The sequence below is a fragment of the Bufo bufo genome, chromosome 2 (assembly GCF_905171765.1).
Source record: "Bufo bufo chromosome 2, aBufBuf1.1, whole genome shotgun sequence".
Lineage (NCBI taxonomy): Eukaryota > Metazoa > Chordata > Amphibia > Anura > Bufonidae > Bufo > Bufo bufo.
The window spans coordinates 143,290,970-143,312,246 of record NC_053390.1 but is presented as its reverse complement, the minus strand read 5'-3'; the positions used below and the strand labels follow the sequence as shown (position 1 = coordinate 143,312,246).

The 21,277-nt window shown below is 41.6% G+C and overlaps 1 protein-coding gene across 1 annotated transcript in view; it reads right to left on the bottom strand.

Annotated features, from left to right (window-relative positions):
* The window catches only part of ARSK (arylsulfatase family member K), a 181,693-nt gene that overhangs the window by 37,381 nt on the left and 123,035 nt on the right, over positions 1-21,277 (bottom strand). The gene's annotated exons all lie outside the window — the stretch shown is intronic.

Below are 21,277 nucleotides of genomic sequence, written 5' to 3'. Positions count from 1 at the left end.
AGTGACCCCATTTTGGAAAGAAGACACCCCAAGGTATTCCCTGAGGGGCATGGCGAGTTCCTAGAATTTTATATTTTTTATCACAAGTTAGCGGAAAATGATGATTTTTTATTTATTTTTTTTCCTTACAAAGTCTCATATTCCACTAACTTGTGACAAAAAATAAATACTTCCATGAACTCACTATGCCCATCACGAAATACCTTGGGGTGTCTTCTTTCCAAAATGGGGTCACTTGTGGGGTAGTTATACTGCCCTGGCATTTTAGGGGCCGAATGCGTGAGAAGTGGTTTGAAATCAAAATCTGTAAAAAATGGCTGGTGAAATCCGAAAGGTGCTCTTTGGAATGTGGGCCCCTTTGCCCACCTAGGCTGCAAAAAAGTGTCACACATGTGGTATCGCTGTACTCAGGAGAAGTTGGGGAATGTGTTTTGGGGTGTCATTTTACATATACCCATGCTGGGTGAGAGAAATATCTTGGCAAAAGACAACTTTTCCCATTTTTTTATACAAAGTTGGCATTTGACCAAGATATTTATCTCACCCAGCATGGGTATATGTAAAATGACACCCCAAAACACATTGCCCAACTTCTCCTGAGTACGGCGATACCACATGTGTGACACTTTTTTGCAGCCTAGGTGGGCAAAGGGGCCCACATTCCAAAGAGCACCTTTCGGATTTCACAGGTCATTTACCTACTTACCACACATTAGGGCCCCTGGAAAATGCCAGGGCAGTATAACTACCCCACAAGTGACCCCATTTTGGAAAGAAGACACCCCAAGGTATTCCGTGAGGGGCATGGCGAGTTCCTAGAATTTTATATTTTTTGTCACAAGTTAGCGGAAAATGATGATATTTTTTTTTTTCCCTTACAAAGTCTCATATTCCACTAACTTGTGACAAAAAATAAAAACTTCCATGAACTCACTATGCCCATCACGAAATACCTTGGGGTGTCTTCTTTCCAAAATGGGGTCACTTGTGGGGTAGTTATACTGCCCTGGCATTCTAGGGGCCCAAATGTGTGGTAAGAAGTTTGAAATCAAAATGTGTAAAAAATGACCGGTGAAATCCGAAAGGTGCTCTTTGGAATATGGGCCCCTTTTCCCACCTAGGCTGCAAAAAAGTGTCACACATGTGGTATCTCCGTACTCAGGAGAAGTTGGGGAATGTGTTTTGGGGTGTCATTTTACATATACCCATGCTGGGTGAGAGATCTTGGCAAAAGACAACTTTTCCCATTTTTTTATACAAAGTTGGCATTTGACCAAGATATTTATCTCACCCAGCATGGGTATATGTAAACATTTGGGCCCCTAGAATGCCAGGGCAGTATAACTACCCCACAAGTGACCCCATTTTGGAAAGAAGACACCCCAAGGTATTTGCTGATGGGCATAGTGAGTTCATAGAAAATTTTATTTTTTGTCACAAGTTAGTGGAATATGAGACTTTGTAAGAAAAAAAAAAAATCATCATTTTCCACTAACTTGTGACAAAAAATAAAAAGTTCTATGAACTCACTATGCCCATCAGCGAATACCTTAGGGTGTCTACTTTCCGAAATGGGGTCTTTTGTGGGGTGTTTCTACTGTCTGGGCATTGTAGAACCTCAGGAAACATGACAGGTGCTCAGAAAGTCAGAGCTGCTTCAAAAAGCGGAAATTAACATTTTTGTACCATAGTTTGTAAACGCTATAACTTTTACCCAAACCATTTTTCTTTTTTACCCAAACATTTTTTTTTTTATCAAAGACATGTAGAACAATAAATTTAGAGAAAAATTTATATATGGATGTCGTTTTTTTTGCAAAATTTTACAACTGAAAGTGAAAAATGTCATTTTTTTGCAAAAAAAATCGTTAAATTTTGATTAATAACAAAAAAAGTAAAAATGTCAGCAGCAATGAAATACCACCAAATGAAAGCTCTATTAGTGAGAAGAAAAGGAGGTAAAATTCATTTGGGTGGTAAGTTGCATGACCGAGCAATAAACGGTGAAAGTAGGGTAGGTCAGAAGTGTAAAAAGTGGCCTGGTCTTTAAGGGTGTTTAAGCTATAGGGGCTGAGGTGGTTAATGGGACCTATAAACTGTACCACTCAATTGAAAAACAAACTGAAATCTTTTAGGTAGAGGGAAGAAAACAAACAAAAAAAAAAATGGTTGCATAAGTGTGCACACCCTCTTATAACTAGGGATGTAGCTGTATTCAGAATTAAGCAATCACATTCAAAATCATGTTAAATAGGAGTCAGCATACACCTGCCATCATTTAAAGTGCCTCTGATTAACCCCAAATAAAGTTCAGCTGCTCTAGTTGGTCTTTCCTGAGATTTTCTTAGTCGCATACCACAGCAAAAGCCATGGTCCACAGAGAGCTTCCAAAGCATCAGAGGGATCTCATTGTTAAAAGGTATCAGTCAGGAGAAGGGTACAAAAGAATTTCCAAGAAATTAGATATAACATGGAAAACAATGAAGACAGTTATTAACAAGTGGAGAAAATATGGCACAACAGTGACATTACCAAGAACTGGGCGTCCCTCCAAAATTGATGAAAATACGAGAAGAAAACTGGTCTGGGAGGCTACCAAGAGGCCTACAGCAACATTAAAGGAGCTGCAGGAATATCTGGCAAGTACTGGCTGTGTGGTACATGTGACAACAATTTCCCGTATTCTTCATATGTCTGGGCTATAGGGTAGAGTGGCAAGACAAAAGCCTTTTCTTATGGAGAAAAACATCCAAGCCAGGCTACATTTTGCAAAAACACATCTGAATTCTCCCAAAAGCATGTGGGAAAAGGTGTTATGGTCTGATGAAACCAAGGTTAAACTTTTTGGCCATAATTCCAAAAGATATGTTTGCCGCAAAAACAACACTGCACATCACCAAAAGAACACCATACCCACAGTGAAGCATGGTGGTGGCAGCATCATGCTTTGGGGCTATTTTTCTTCAGCTGGAATTGGGGCCTTAGTTAAGCTAGAGGAAATTATGAACAGTTCCAAATACCAGTTAATATTGGCACAAAACCTTCAGGCTTCTGCTAGAAAGTTGAACATGAAGAGGAACTTCATCTTTCAGCATGACAACGACCCAAAGCATACATCCAAATCAACAAACGAATGGCTTCACCAGAAAAAGATTAAAGTTTTGGAATGGCCTAGCCAGAACCCAGACCTGAATCCGATTGAGAATCTGTGGGGTGATCTGAAGAGGGCTGTGCACAAGAGATGCCCTCGCAATCTGACAGATTTTGAAGAGTGGGCAAATCTTGCCAAGTCAAAATGTGCCATGCTGATAGACTCATACCCAAAAAGACTGAGTGCTGTAATAAAATCAAAAGGTGCTTCAACAAAGTATTAGTTTAAGGGTGTGTACAGTCGTGGCCAAAAGTTTTGAGAATGACATAAATATTGGAAATTGGAAAAGATGCTGCTTAAGTTTTTATAATAGCAATTTGCATATACTCCAGAATGTTATGAAGAGTGATCAGATGAATTGCATAGTCCTTCTTTGCCATGAAAATTAACTTAATCCCAAAAAACCTTTCCACTGCATTTCATTGCTGTCATTAAAGGACCTGCTGAGATAATTTCAGTAATCGTCTTGTTAACTCAGGTGAGAATGTTGATGAGCACAAGGCTGGAGATCATTATGTCAGGCTGATTGGGTTAAAATGGCAGACTTGACATGTTAAAAGGAGGGTGATGCTTGAAATCATTGTTCTTCCATTGCGTTGCATAAAAATGGCTTCACAGGCAAGAATATTGTGGCTACTAAGATTGCACCTCAATCAACAATTTATAGGATCATCAAGAACTTCAAGGAAAGAGGTTCAATTCTTGTTAAGAAGGCTTCAGGGCGTCCAAGAAAGTCCAGCAAGCGCCAGGATTGTCTCCTAAAGAGGATTCAGCTGCGGGATCGGAGTGCCACCAGTGCAGAGCTTGCTCAGGAAAAACATCAGGGACAGATTGATCTTCTGCAGAAAGTATGGTGAATGGACTGCTGAAGTCATATTCTCCGATGAAGCCTCTTTCCGATTGTTTGGGGCATCTGGAAAAAGGCTTGTCCGGAGAAGAAAAGGGGAGCGCTACCATCAGTTCTGTGTCATGCCAACAGTAAAGCATCCTGAGACCATTCATGTGTGGGGTTGCTTCTCATCCAAGGGAGTGGGCTCACTCACAATTTTGCCCAAAAACACAGCCATGAATAAAGAATGGTACCAAAACACCCTCCAACAGCAACTTCTTCCAACAATCCAACAACAGTTTGGTGAAGAACAATGCATTTTCCAGCACGATCAGTCAGGAATTGGCCCAGAAGTTGATTGAGAGCATGCCCAGTCGAATTGCAGAGGTCCTGAAAAAGAAGGGCCAACACTGCAAATACTGACTCTGCATAAATGTCATGTAATTGTCGATAAAAGCCTTTGAAACGTATGAAGTGCGTGTAATTATATTTCACTACATCACAGAAACAACTGAAAGAAAGATCTAAAAGCAGTTTAGCAGCAAACTTTGTGAAAACTAATATTTGTGTCATTCTCAAAACTTTTGGCCACGACTGTACACTTATGCAACCATATTATTTTATTTTTATATTTTTTTCTTCCCTCTTACTAAAAGATTTCAGTTTGTTTTTCAATTGAGTGGTAGTTTTTAGGTCACATTAAAGGTGGAAAAAGTTCTGAAATGATTTATCTTTGTCTCATTTTTCTACATCACAGAAACAAGACATTTTAACAGGGGTGTGTAGACTTTTTATATCCACTGTATGGAGAGTGGAATTCCAATGGGTGGAAACGTTGCATATCAGCCTATGTTGGGGGATGCCGTTCTGCCGCTGCAGCTCAAGGAGGGTGTGCCTTGCGGTGTATGAGTGGCTGAAGTGCTTGCAAAGTTTCCTGGACATTTTTAGGATTTCTTGCAGATGGGTGGAAGACTTCAGGAACCGCTTGACAACCAGATTGAACACGTGTGCCATGCAGGGCGCATGGCTCAGCCCTCCTTGAAGGCAGCGCTGACACCATGTTCTTCCCGTTGTCGGTCACCATGGTCCCAATTTTAAGTTGTCGCTGAGAAAGTCAGGATTCTATTTCTTGATGAAGGACACGGAGCAGTTCCTCCTCTCCGTGACTCCATTCGCCAAGGCAAACAAGGCGCAGAACAGCGTGACACTGTCGTGACCTGCACATGTGGTATGCTAGAGGGGCACTGTGAATTGTCCCTGCAGTGGAGGCTGAGGACACGGTGGAGGATGAGGAGGCAGAGGCAGACAACGTGGAGGCGGAAGCGGCGTCACCTGGCCAAGTTGCTGGTGTGGCTGTGCAGGAACCACGTTCACCCAGTGGGCCGTAAAGTACATGTATTGTCCCTGACTGTAGTTACAGCTCCAGAAGTCGGCGCTGCTGTGCACTTTGGCAGACACCGACAGGCTCAAGGACTGGCCCACCTTCTGTTCTACATGTGTGTGCAGGGCTGGTACTGCCTTTTTGGCAAAGAAATGACGGCTTAGGACTCTCCACCTCGGCTCAGCACATGACATCAGTTCTCTGAAAGGTGCAGAGTCCACCACGTGGAAAGGGAGGGACTGCAGCACCAGCAACTTGGACAGGAGCACATTCAGCTTGTGCTTATACACGACACAAAAGGGCTTTAGAACATATAACTGCACAGCTGAACGGAAAATAGGCCCTTATTTTTTTCCACTTATACACGACACAAAAGGCTATAGAACATATAACTGCACCGCTGAACGGCAAATATACTGTATGTTTCTTTTTTCCACTTATACACTCCACAAAAGGGCTTTAGGATATATAACTGCACCGCTAAACGGCAAATAGGCCCTTATTTTTTTCCACTTTTACACTCCACAAAAGCCTTTAGAACATATAACTGCACCGCTGAACGGCAAATATATTTTTCTTTTGCACTAATACACGACAAAAAGGGGTTTAGAACATATAACTGCACTGCTGAACAGCAAATAGTCCCTTATTTTTTTCCACTTATACACAACACAAAAGGCTTTAGAATATATAACTGCACCGCTGAACGGCAAATATATTTTTCTTTTTTCCACTTATACACTCCAAAAAAAGGCTTTATAATATATAACTGCACCGCTGAACGGCAAAGATATTTTTCTTTTTTCCACTTATACACTCCAAAAAAAGGCTTTATAATATATAACTGCACCGCTGAACGGCAAAGATATTTTTCTTTTGCCACTAATACAAGACAAAAAGGGCTTTAGAACAAATAACTGCACCGCTGAAGGGCAAATATAATTTTTTTTTGTGCCACTTATACACGCCAAAAAGGGCTGTAATTTCACACTTCACCACACAATGGCTAATAAGCCTGTTTTTCCACTAATACAAGCCAAAAAATGCTTTAGAACATATAACTGCGCACTGTTTCAAACAACACTTGCACCCCAATAACAAGAACAGTTTGCTGGCATTACAGAGCTGTATAATGGCAATTTGGATCCCCAGTCAGTGCAGCAAGGTGTAATAGGATTGCTCCTATTACCCAGGCTGTAATCTCCTCTACTGAACCCTGTTCTACATAAATGCTGTGGAATGATTCCTCCCTATCCTTTCCCTACACCTTGAATATTCTTTCCCTGAACTTGTAAATAATTTTTTTTAGCACAATGAAATATTTCCTAGCACTGTCCCTAGCACCTGCTGACATCTCTCCCTGCACACTGGAAAATGGCAGAATCCAAGATGGCTCAGGCTATTTATAGGGCTGTGACATCACAGGGTTGGCTGCTGATTGGCTGCATGCATGGCATTATGGGTGATGCATCGTTCCCAGAGTTCCTTGCTCTATGTCCTCACTCGTGCAGCAGCCATTTTAGGAAGAGATGCGATTCGTTACCACAAAGCATGAGGAAATTCGGATTCTGTGCGAATCACAATTTTTCCTGAAATTCGGATCGAATTCCACTTCATCAACTTTGTTTCGCTGATCTCTATTTACCACAGTAGGTACAATCTTCCAGAAAAAACAAAGGCGTAAAATCATTCCAAATATATCTCTGCAATGCTCATCTGCAGTTCTAGAACGGATGGCCAACCTGTCTCAGTATTGTGGCAGGCACCAGAAGCCATATAACCCAAACCACATGCAATGAAGTCTACAGTCGTATGCATTCATTACCTTTACTGTCTCTGTCTGAATACTGTCCCTTTTGTTATTTTTCTTTTTTTTACTTATACACTTCACAAAAGGCTTTAGAACATATAACTGCACTGGGGGGGGGGGGCACTAAAGGTGGCATTAATAATAGTGTGGGGCACTAATGAGGTATTAGTCATACTGGGTGCCACTAAGGCGACCTTAAAGGGCATATGTCAGCAGAGTTGTACCTATGAAACTAGCTGGCCTGTTGAAGGTATCTGTGTTACACTTACCTGGCAGAGAAGATACCGTGATCACTAAGGTGGTTCTCCGGGCATTGCCGTTACTCCTAGATGTTCTGCTCTCTTTGCAAATGCCACACCCCCTGCACTTTGATTGACAGGGTCAGACGCTATGATGTTTTATTTGTCTGGCCTTGTCAATCAAAGTGTAGAGGGCGCAGCAGTTGCAGAGAGACCAGAGCCTCTACGTGTAACAACAATGCCCCGTTTGCCTCTAGAGGCTCATTTGCATATATTAAAACATCATTTTTCTCAGCAGTGGCAGTGCAGGCACATATGAACATGGGACCAACACAGATGCCTTCAGCTGCCAAGTGCGCCTGTAACAGGTCAGACAGTTTTATAGGTACAAATCTGCTGACATTTAAAAACACTGGGAATTGATGAAAAAAAAACGGAAAAAAAAAACACTGGGGGCGACGAATGGAGGCATTGATAATACTAATGGGGGCATTCATAATACTGGGAGTCACTAAAGGGGGCATAAATAATACTGGAGTAACTAATGGGGTATTAAGCATACTGGTGGTACTATGGGGTACATATTGTGCACGAAGGGCACTGCAGGGTTTACAATAAAAAAAAAACATCCACTTCTAATGGTCTTTTTTTACACACCTTGAAATATTCCTTGAGGGGTTTAGTTTTCAGAATGGGGTCACATTTTGGGGGTTTCCACTGTAGGGGTACCTCAGGGTGTCTTCTTCATATGAAACATAGGTCCCAAAATCCACTCCTGCAAAATCTGTCCTCCAAAAGCCCTATGGCGCTCCTTCCCTTTTGAAACCTGCCATGCGCTCATGCAGCCATTAAAAACAGTCAGAAAACGACTGAAAAAATGGTTGAAAAAGGGTTATGAAAAGCCGTGTGACAGAGTGTCTAAATTTTTCATGTGAATGTAGTTTTAGAGGATAAAATTCCAGGCCCCAGGGACCGGTGAATATGTGCTTTACTCACCGCTCACTTTGCATTTTCTGCAGGTGCCGACGCTGCCTATTTGCTCACCGTATACTGCGTCGGTATGTAGTACACATAGGCAACCATCCTGCCCCAAGTGTCCTCTTTATTGAAAAGCAAAGTATGGTCATCCAAAGCATACTAAAGGTCTCCATGCCCACACCCCAGAATATACACCTCCACTGACCCAAAAGCACAAGAAAAGTTGGCCCCAATATTCTCAAAACTTTTGGGCCTATGGATCAGCGGTATGTCTGGAGGATGAAGAATGAAGCATATGCTGAAAAGAACACCCCACTCTACAGTGAAGCATGGCAGTGGCTTGCTAATGCTCTGGGTCTGCTTTGCTTCCTCTGGCAATGAAAACCTCCAGTGTGTGGAGGGCAAGATGTACTGAATCAAATATCAGGAAATTCAAGGAGAAAACGGCATGCCTTCTGTGAAGAAGATTAATCCAATCATACATAAGTCCATAAAGGCTTGATTTCAGAAGAAGTCCTGGAAAATTCTGCAGTGGCCATCATAGTTGTCTGACTTGAACCCCATAGAAAATTTTTGGTGGGATTTCAAACAGGTAAATGCTGCGTGCAAACTGAAAAATATCAGTTAACTGGAGAATATTGCCCATGAGGAATCTGTTAATAGGAATGCTTCTAGAAGCTGGTTTCTTGCTATGCATCACATTTTTAGCAGGTGTTATCAGCAAAAGGGTAAAAAAAGAATACTAAAGAGACTTGTCATGATGGGGTAGAATAATTCTGAGACCACAGTAGTCATTAAAAGTGCCATTTTGTGTTGAGTTTGGAGAAAGCACTTGTTATATTAGTTGTGTGAAGCTATTTAAATTATTCCTGTTTTGGTTTACTGCAAACAGCTAAAAGCTTATAAATTTGGCCAATAAACCTAATTTGCAACGTGGTTGAAAAATTTTGATTGCATCCGTATTTCCAAAATCTGTTTTCTTTTTCTATTTTGATGTGACTGATTCGCGAACAAAAAGAATCTTAAATCTCAGTGTGCCGCTATTCCTACAATAGCCCAATTTGAAGGGAATAGCAGGAGACTGAATTCATCACCTCTAAAGCTGGATTTTCACATTAAGCTTTTTGACAGTTTTGAAGCTAAAGCTAGGAGTGATTTAAAAAAAAAAATGTAAATATATATGAAAAGTCTGACTTTCCAACTTCTTCCTGTCGTAAAACAATTTTCATGTTTTTCGTTCTCATTTTTACTCCCTACCTACCAAAAGCCATAACTTTTTAATTTTTTTTATATATTTTTATTATTTTTCCGCTAACACACTTGTTTTTGTGGGACAAGTTGTACTTTATAATGGCCATATTTACTATTTCATAGTAATGGGAAGATGGAAAAAAAATATTAAAAGTGTGGACTTTGAAAAAATGCAGTTCAGCCATTTGTGTCATTTTTACTGCACAGTGAAATATAGTAATGTGCTTACGTCTACAATCTTACATTATATGAGCCAACATTTATATTAAGTGTGTGCGCCAGAAATTGTACCTTTTTCTGACATGCTAGACAGGACTTTCTGCAAGTCCACTTTTATCACAATTTTTTTGTTTACTCCTTCTTAAAACCTTCATTTGTAGTAGTCTTAGGGCTCAAGCACACAGGCATAATGTCTCAGTGCCCGTGCTGCAGACTGCAAATAGCGTCCCACAATGCATGGGCACTGGCTGCGTACACTCAGTTTGCGGATGCGGACCCATTGACTTGAATGGGTCTGCGATCTGCAACATATGGCCATAATAACTTTTTGATCACTTTTTCTTCAGTTTTTTGTGAAAGTGGCGATTTCATGTTTTGTTTCTCTCTTACGATGTTCACCATATGGTATAAATACATTTATATTTTGATTCATTATACGAATGCTGTATATTTTTTTATTTATTTGTTGTTTATATATTTTATATGCAAAATTGGGAAAGATGGTGATTGGAATCTTTAATTCTTTTTTAAAAATAATATTTACTGATTCACACGACCAGGATCGCAGCTCCCCTGACCCAAATTGACTGCATCATAGTATTTTATGATCATACATATTGTACTGTACTCACATACGTAACTGCTTTAACACCGCAAATGGACCAAGGAAAAGGAAAGAGGGCACCCTGAGTCTGATGTTTTTTTTTTAAGATAACCATAGTTTATCCCCTGGTCAGCAAACCTTTTAATCCAAGCAGAAGCCTGTGGCAAGGAAGTCTTTGCCCTTCACATAATCGGGAAAAAATACTGATAGTAGAATCAGCTCCTGGGACTCCAGAGGACAGAGATACAGGAAGAGGAGTTCTTACTTGCTGACCATAGACAATGAAAACTTGCTAGAGGACTCACTAACATGATTAATGTATGAGAATTAAGGTGTAAAGTGGCCTGATAATTATGGCGTACAGACGTGAAGTAACGTAGATAGTTGACCAAGACCTTGTTGACACACTCCACCTGCCCATTTAATTTACAGGTAATAGGCAAAAGAAAAGTCCAGTTTCACATCCAGAAGTTTGCAGACAGCCTTCCAGAATTTTGAGGTGAACTGCACTCCCTGATAAAACATGATGTGAGCAGGCAATCCATGTAGATGAAAATGTTCAGTAAACAATTTGGCCAGTTGGCTGGTGGAGGGAAGACTAAGGAAAGGCACTAAGTGGGCCATCTTTGAAAAATCATCCACCATTATCCAGACTACAGTAAATCACAAGGAAGGAGGAAGAAATTGTCTACCACTACCCAGACTACAGTGTACTCTGAGGAAGGAGACAAGTCTGTGATGAAGTCCATGGCGATGTGTTGCCACAGAATTTTTTTGAAGTTTGTCAGTTTTTGACTTTTAACTTTATTCTGAAACCATTTGCAGCATGAGGCAACTAATTCCTGAATGTCTTCAAAAATAGTAGGCCTCCAATAATGCCTAGTAATCATATTAGCTGTCATGAGGGTGTCACGACCTATCGCTGTCCCTGTTGTGCCTGAGGTCAGAAGTTCGCAGCAGGTGGCTACTCGCTCGGTAGATTGCTCGATGACCTACTGGTGAGAATGGATTCCAGTCCAGGTTTTCGTGCTTAAGTTTGCGATCCTTTTTGTCCCATTTTGGAATCTGTAGCTTTTCCTTTCAGCTGTTCTCTGTCAGCCACTCCCAGCTACTATATATTTTCCCTTTCTGCTTCCCTTTTTGCCAGAGATAGACCTTCTTTCCAGATCTTCTATTTTGACCTCTGGTGGAGTTGAAGTTGCAGTGGAGCTGTTGGAACTAGTGCTGTTGGCTCTCCGGTTCTCTCCTGTTGTTGTCTCCTGTTTGTTGTCTCCCTTCTGGGATTGTTTGCGGTGTTTGTCCTTTCCCTGTTGTTACCCTGGGTGTCAGTGGTGAGGAATAGTGCTCCCACCGCCCTACTCACTACCTAGGGCTTATTTCAAGGTAAGCCAGGGATGAGGCACGTGATCGGCATAAGGGTTAGCAGCCCGTCTATGGACGTCAGGGCAGCAAGATGCCAGTGCTGGGTGAGTTAGTGGTCACCACTCCCTCTCCTTAGTGGAAGGGTACTCCTCTTCCCTCCCCTCTGCACCAAACATCTGTTACATACATATATATATATATATATATATATATATATATATCTATATATATATATATATATATATATATACACTGCTCAAAAAAATAAAGGGAACACTTAAACAACACAATGTAACTCCAAGTCAATCACACTTCTGTGAAATCAAACTGTCCACTTAGGAAGCAACACTGAGTGACAATCAATTTCACATGCTGTTGTGCAAATGGGATAGACAACAGGTGGAAATTATAGGCAATTAGCAAGACACCCCCAATAAAGGAGTGGTTCTGCAGGTGGTGAACACAGACCACTTCTCAGTTCCTATGCTTCCTGGCTGATGTTTTGGTCACTTTTGAATGCTGGCGGTGCTTTCACTCTAGTGGTAGCATGAGACGGAGTCTACAACCCACACAAGTGGCTCAGGTAGTGCAGCTTATCCAGGATGGCACATCAATGCGAGCTGTGGCAAGAAGGTTTGCTGTGTCTGTCAGCGTAGTGTCCAGAGCATGGAGGCGCTACCAGGAGACAGGTCAGTACATCAGGAGACGTGGAGGAGGCCGTAGGAGGGCAACAACCCAGCAGCAGGACCGCTACCTCCGCCTTTGTGCAAGGAGGAACAGGAGGAGCACTGCCAGAGCCCTGCAAAATGACCTCCAGCAGGCCACAAATGTGCATGTATCTGCTCAAACGGTCAGAAACAGACTCCATGAAGGTGATATGAGGGCCCGACGTCCACAGGTGGGGGTTGTGCTTACAGCCCAACACCGTGCAGGACGTTTGGCATTTGCCAGAGACCACCAAGATTGGCAAATTCGCCACTGGCGCCCTGTGCTCTTCACAGATGAAATCAGGTTCACACTGAGCACATGTGACAGACGTGACAGAGTCTGGAGACGCCGTGGAGAACGTTCTGCTGCCTGCAACATCCTCCAGCATGACAGGTTTGGCATTGGGTCAGTAATGGTGTGGGGTGGCATTTCTTTGGAGGGCCGCACAGCCCTCCATGTGCTCGCCAGAGGTAGCTTGACTGCCATTAGGTACCGAGATGAGATCCTCAGACCCCTTGTGAGACCATATTCTGGTGCGGTTGGCCCTGGGTTCCTCCTAATGAAAGACAATGCTAGACCTCATGTGGCTGGAGTGTGTCAGAAGTTCCTGCAAGATGAAGGCATTGATGCTATGGACTGGCCCGCCCGTTCCCCAGACCTGAATCCAATTGTGCACATCTGGGACATGTCTCGCTCTATCCACCAATGTCACGTTGCACCACAGACTATCCAGGAGTTGGCAGATGCTTTAGTCCAGGTCTGGTAGAAGATCCCTCAGGAGACCGTCCGCCACCTCATCAGGATCATGCACAGGCATTGTAGGGAGGTCATACAGGCACAGGGAGGCCACACACACTACTGAGCCTAATTTTGACTTGTTTTAAGGACACTACATCAAAGTTGGATCAGCTTGTAGTGTGTTTTTCCACTTTAATTTGTGTGACTCCAAATCCAGACCTCCATGGGTTGAAAAATTTGATTTCCATTTTTTTATTTTTGTGTGATTTTGTTGTCAGCACATTCAACTATGTAAAGAACAAAGTATTTCAGAAGAATATTTAATTAACTCAGATCTAGGATGTGTTATTTTTGTGTTCCCTTTATTATTTTGAGCAGTGTGTATATATATACTGTATATATATATTTATAAAAAAAATTAAGATCCACTATGGATCCTATTGCTGCTTTGGCAAAGCAGTTACAAGGTCTGTCTCCTTGAAACAACTGATTTGAGGCCGTCGGTCCTTCAACAGCAGCTGCTGCAGCGGACCGCGAGCCTAGTGGTTGCTATGGGTAACAAAGTCAATCCGGAACCTAAGGTTACTCTCCCTGACAGATTTTCTGGAGGGAGATACAAATTTGTGGTGTTCTGAGAAGCCTGTAAATTATATTTCAGACTGCACTCAAATTCCTCTGGTAATTAGTGTTGATCGTGAATATTCTAATCGCGAATTTTTATCGTGAATATCGTCACTTGAAGATATAGAATATAGTGCTATATATTTGCAACCGCGAATATTGTAGATTTTTTTTTTTTCAGCAGTAACCTCCCTTCTTGCTTGTGGGCCAATGAGAAGGCTGCAATATCTTTGTCAGAGCTTAGCAAAATCCCTAGCAACCAAAAGGAAAGTTGCCTACCCCTTACTATATAAGAAACTCCTTAGCGGCCATCTTCTGCTGTTTTTTTTGCAGTTCTGAGAGAGAGCAGTGACATTGCTATGCTCTGTGCTTTCATCTGCATTCTATTCCTTAAACAAACCGGATTCCAAAAAAGTTGGGACACTATACAAATCGTGAATAAAAACTGAATGCAATGATGTGGAGGTGCCAACTTCTAATATTTTATTCAGAATAGAACATAAATCACGGAACAAAAGTTTCAACTGAGAAAATGTACCATTTTAAGGGAAAAATATGTTGAATCAGAATTTCATGGTGTCAACAAATCCCCAAAAAGTTGGGACAAGGCCATTTTCACCACTGTGTGGCATCTCCCCTTCTTCTTACATAGAAATCACGAGATGATCACGGCACTCTATCTAAGGCTGATAGGTTTAGGATGCGCGTCTAGGTGCGTTCCTTGCTCCACCTCTCGGAACTAGTAAGTAATATAATAATTTAGACAGCACTCCAGTATTAGATTAATGCTTTTTATTTGCCGGACATAGAGGTCCTTTTTGGGACTGAGGCAACATTTCGGGCAAAAAGCATGCCCTTCATCAGGCTGATGTAAAAAGAAAAAAGAAGAATTTTTTTTTTTTAATAATGTATGAATACACACAATATTTACAATTGACATGATTACAAATTTCTGTGAGTACATGATTACAATAAAGAAAACAGATAAATATGTATGAATACATACAATATTTATAATTGACATGATTACAAATATAGAAGGTTCTGTGAGTACATGATTCAAACAAGTAATTAGTTGCAATACAATCATAAATAACATGATTCAAGAAACATGGTTCAAAAAAGGGGGGAGAAGGGGAGAGTTTCATGATTATTAATAAGAGTTCATATGTTCCATGAGACTGGTATCCAATCTGGATACCAGTCTCATGGAACATATGAACTCTTATTAATAATTATGAAACTCTCCCCTTCTCCCCCCTTTTTTGAACCATGTTTCTTGAATCATGTTATTTATGATTGTATTGCAACTAATTACTTGTTTGAATCATGTACTCACAGAACCTTCTAATTTTGTAATCATGTCAATTATAAATATTGTATGTATTCATACATATTTATCTGTTTTCTTTATTGTAATCATGTACTCACAGAAATTTGTAATCATGTCAATTGTAAATATTGTGTGTATTCATACATTATTTAATTTTTTTTTTCTTCTTTTTTCTTTTTACATCAGCCTGATGAAGGGCATGCTTTTTGCCCGAAATGTTGCCTCAGTCCCAAAAAGGACCTCTATGTCCGGCAAATAAAAAGCATTAATCTAATACTGGAGTGCTGTCTAAATTATTATATCCCCTTCTTCTTACAACACTCAACAGACGTCTGGGGACCGAGGAGACCAATTTCTCAAGTTTAGAAATAGGAATGCTCTCCCATTCTTGTCTAATACAGGCCTCTAACTGTTCAATCGTCTTGAGCCTTCTTTGTTGCACCTTCCTCTTTATGATGCGCCAAATGTTCTCTATAGGTGAAAGATCTGGACTGCAGACTGGCCATTTCAGTACCCAGATCCTTCTCCTACGCAGCCATGATGTTGTGATTGATGCAGAATGTGATCTGGCATTATCTTGTTGAAAAATGCAGGGTCTTCCCTGAAAGAGATGACGTCTGGATGGGAGCATATGTTGTTCTAGAACCTGAATATATTTTTCTGCATTGATGGTGCCTTTCCAGACATGCAAGCTGCCAATGCCACATGCACTCATGCAACCCCATACCATCAGAGATGCAGGCTTCTGAACTGAGCGTTGATAACAACTTGGGTTGTCCTTGTCCTCTTTGGTCCGGATGACATGGCGTCCCAGATTTCCAAAAAGAACTTCGAATCGTGACTCGTCTGACCACAGAACAGTCTTCCATTTTTCCACACAGTGGCGCGGGGTCAATTTTTTTTTGGACAGTGGCGCGGGGTCAATTTGGTGGATGCCCAACCTTTGGGTTTTTCTTTCAGTCCTTTACCTAGATCTATCCCCATATTCGCTATCGACTCTGCTCCTCTGACTCAGGGGAACCTGACACACATTGTACATAACATACATCTTAACATAATAGGTTTATTTCTTGCTATGTCCTTGAAGGTCCTCCTACTCCTATATTATTAGGTCTTCCCTGGTTGGTAGCGCAAAATCCTGTTGTTGATTGGCAGGCCAGGGAGATATTGGAGTGGAGTGAGCATTGTAGGGACTATTGCCTAAGTAGCAGTTGCTCAGCCACCTCCATTACAACCTTACCAGCATTTGTGTCTGACTTTTTTAAGATGTTCTCTCTGAAAAGGGGTGTTAAGAGTTACCACCCAATCGTCCATATGATTGACCGTTTTTTTCCCTGGAGCAAAGTTACCTAAGACCAGGTTATATAATCTTTCTGGCCCCGAAAGACAAGCAATGAAGGACTATATTTCATAGTCTGTCTAAAGGACATATCAGACCCTCTTCTTCTCCTGTGGCTGCAGGGTTCTTCTTTGTGAAGAAGAAAGATGGGGGCCTGCGTCCTTGCCTAGATTTTCGTGAACTAAATCGGGTAACTATCCAAAACCTATATTCTCTTCCTCTCATTCCCGACCCAGATTGCTGGTGCAAAATGGTTTTCCAAAATGGATTTAAGGTGAGCCTACAATCTGATTTGCATCAAAGAGGGGGATGAGTGGAAGACAGCGTTTAACACTCCCGAGGGGCATTATAAAAACCCTGGCCTGTCTTTTAACACTTTGTCAACGATATATTTTGTCATCTTGTCAGCAGATTTGTGGTGATATATCACGACGATATTTGGAGACACACAAGGTACATGTCAGGCAGGTGTTGCAGATTGTACGGATGAATAGGTTATATGCTAAATTGGAGAAATGTGTATTCGCTGTACAGAAGGTACAATTCCTGAAAAATATGGGAGGCAGATATAAACGTACCTGGGGTGAATAACTATGTGTGGGTTTATCGGTCCTTATAAAATAGTCGCCGTCATTAACAGCGTGGCATTTCGCCTAGAGCTACCTCAAACTTTGAAAATTCATAATGTATTTCATAAATCGTTGCTCAAAAAGTATGTTTCACCTCCGGAACCATCACCGTTACCGCCCCCTCCAATCATTGTCGATGGCAATTTGGAGTTTCAGGTGATTCAGAATCGTAGATTTTAGTTTAGTCTGTTGCTCCCTGCAATATCTGGAGCATTGGAGGGGTTACAGTCCAGAAGAAAGAATATAGGTGCCAGCGTCGGAAGTAAACTGTGGAAATTCATTTTTTCCACATTTCTCATCTGGAGAGACCTGGTCCTGAGTGTCCGGTGGCCACTCGTAGAAAAGGGGGTACTATCATGAGGGTGTCACAACCTATTGCTGACCCTGTTGTGCCTGTGGTCAGAATAGCACACCTTTGCATGGAACTAGTAAACTTAGACGACCTATTGCTAAGAGGAAGGTGCCTTTAGTGCACCAGGTTTGCCATCCATTGTCTGGTTATAATTAGAGTGTGCGTGCGTTGGCTTTTTAAGGGACGGGTAGTGCAGGCGTCCTATGGGCCAGCAGAAGAGGCCTGACAGAACTCTGAATCTTCTCCCACAAAACTTTATATCTGTATCCTCCACTTCTCCTGCTTTATAACATTCTGCCTGAAGATTGCACTGCATTTTGTGTTAACAGGTCCTCTTTAAGTACTGTAAAAGATGGAAGAAGTAGGAGAGAATGTTGCAGGATTGAGAGCTAGAGGTTGGACATGAAAATAGAAGTATTAGAGAAAATTGGTGTGCATTAAAAAATTGGTAGGTACTTAAAAAAGGGGTCATGCTGACACAAACTATTCTGAGTCTAACGTAAGTATAACCATATAGTAGAACCTCTTTTTTACCTATAACAGCTACTTATTACCTGATTTTATTTTAAAAAGACTGATACTTAAGAAATATTTAACAGCAGAGAGACATTGAAAAATCAGGTCGAGAAAATATTTTTTGCATTACAAGATAACAAATAATTAGAAAATAATTCAGCAGTACTATACTATTGAAAATGAAATGCAAAATATTGTCCTACTGTAGCAGTCAGCACAGAGAGATAAACTCCTATATAGATATGTAATCCATTGTCAATTTACTGCTTCTGTGAGGGGACTGCTATCTGAAGATAATCATCATGATAACTGTATTATGTAGAACAGGGATGGTAATATGATAGCTCTACTGTTCTCTTGATAGTCCTAGATAAAGATGCCCACAGAGGAGCATTTCACTTATCAGTGTAAGGGCTGTATTACACCAACAGATTATCTGACAGATATTCTGATCAGATCTTTTGTTATACACAACAACTATTGGTCTGATTGGACACAAATTGGTCAGATAATTTGTTTGTGTAATACCTAATTTGTGATATTCTAATTGAGTCACTCATCCCGTTTCCACAAGCAAAGGAGTGACTTTAAATAATTACAGTATCTCTCAAAAGTGAGTACACCCTAACATATTTGTAAATATTTTAGTATATCTTTTCATGGGACAACACTGAAGATATGACACTTTTGTAAAGTAGTCAGTGTAAAGCTTGTTTAACAAATTTGGTGTGCCCTCAAAATAACTCAACACACAGCCATTAATGTCAAAACCGCTGGCAACAAAAGTGAGTACACCCCTAAGTTAAAATGGCTAAATTGTTCCCAAAGTGTCAATATTTTTTGTGGCCACCATTATTTTCCAGCATTGCCTTAACGCTCTTGGGCATGGTGTTCACTAGAGCTTTACAGGTTGCCACTGGAATCCTCTTCCACTCCTCCATGATGACCTTGTGCTCCTCCACCTTCCATTTGAGGATGCCCCACGGATGCTCAATAGGGTTTAGGTCTCGAGACATGCTTGGCTGACACCCAACCTTTCAACCTCTGCAGCAATACATCTATTTGAAATTACAAACTCTGGATATGAAGCTGAGTTGGAATACGATCGACCAACCAGGTAGCCAAAGCTGATTGTATAGACAACACTGGGGTATGGGAGCAGAAGGACTGAACTATAGGAGAATCTTTTATTATCCTCTGCACCATACTCCCTGTTGTAAAGCTGATCTGATTTGAGAGGGCATACAGCCTGAGGTTTTATTCATGATTTGTAATAATAAACTAAGTGTACTGTTATAGGAGGTCACAACAATATAGATTGGCGCTCCAGATTACCAATAGTAAAGGCATAAATCAGAAAGTGGGTAATCTAAAATGTAATATTTATTGATAATGCAGATAAAATGTTGTCCAAAATAAAGTGTGCAAAAGACAAACCTTGGGATAGAAATGATGTATTGGCCCTAGGGTAACCCAGGTGTCTATCCCAAATGAAAATAACAAAAAATACACTGAAGTAGTGCACAGCGGCACCAGTAACCGTTTGTCCTACCGGTACCGCGGAACAGGATACGGATCGATCACCACCGTCAAGCCTTCGGTAGAGGTTTCTTCAAATCAAGGTAAGGATTGAAAAAATTAATGAACGTTAGGCAGTGATGCACATGTGTGCAGGGTCCCTGTTGAGGCCCTATGGCTAGCTAAGATGTGTATCCCTAATACTAAATATAGGTAGCAGCCTCACCACAGGGCACTCGTCCTTACAAGGACAACCCCGTCCGGATCCTGTCCCTAAAATGAATAAACTATATGTCCCTAAAGGATCTAAAAAGAACTCCCTACACGCATGTTTCACTGCCTAAAAAAAACAAATTAAAAGGCAATTCATCAGGGGAGATGAGGGAAAAAGTACTAGGGATAGGTATAAGATAAACCCTTCATCCCTAGAGACCAGCCTAACTAGATACGTCAGCCAGTAATGGGGGTAACCAGATAGTGGACACCTCCTGGGGCGGTCTCTATAGATAAGGAGACTATGGTGCATGCAGAGACATGATATAGAAAAAACTGCACATGGGACGCCAACCTGTCTGGCGTTTACACCATGTTTAAATAATCACCTGGCTGCCGCCTCCGCCGCCCACGATGTGACAGGGCCAATGGGCGCATCCGTGCGCTCGCACGTCAGCGCCGCACATGCGCTCACTGCAGAGTCAGAAGCGAGGTCTGGAACGCAAGGAAATGCCCTGGATGCCGGCTCTCTCCTGCGCATGTGCGGCCTCGTTTGTTCTTACGATGCCACGGCTGCCAGCTGATTTGACAGCGATACTATAGACAAAGACTAATAACAGTTGTCCATTGATGCTGCAAGGTGGCAGGACGCTCGGAACTCGCCCTGTCAACACAGCATCTTAGCCCAGAATCGGGCCATCAGTGAAGGACAGTATTTAGGCTATCTAGTCAGATACAGACTAAAAATCAAATTGCTGGATTATGGAAAAGACAGGTACTATGATGTTACGACTAGTAGGTATATTTTGGCACAAAATATTGTAGATAGAGTGGAAAAAGTCATGTTAATAAAAATGATAGAGAAATAAAAGCCTACTCGATACAGCCCTAAACAGTGTCTGCACCCATACGTAAGCAGGGGCACAGCTGAATCTTTTACAAAAAACAACTGTAATTCAGCTGTTCGTTTAAGCCCGTTGGAGCGACTGTTCGTAAAAGGAAGATCCAGCGGGCTTCACGCTGTAAGAGAATCTTATCCCAATCTCCTCCCCGTTTAGGGGGGGCGACTGCTTCAATACCACTAACTCTAATGGCACGTGTATCACCTTTGTGAAAGTCGCACACATGACGGGCAACAGCCGTATCTCGGCATTTTTTCAATATCAAGGAGATGTTCTCCTATTCGCCTACGCAATTCACGTTTGGTCTTGCCAATGTATTCTTTCTCACAGATGCATGTGATTTTATATATAACACCTGCCGTTCTGCAAGAGATGAAGTCCTTGATGTCAAATGTTCGCTTGAGATTGCTACTGAAAAAGGTCTTTCCAGTGGCAATGCTGTTACAGGCCACACAGCCACTACACCTGAAACTGCCCACAGGCCGACGACTCAGCCAGGTGTCCGGGGCAGCCGGTGGTAAAAGGTGGCTGTGTACCAACAGGTCCTTGAGGCTCTTGCCTCGTCTGAATGTAACCTGTGGGTA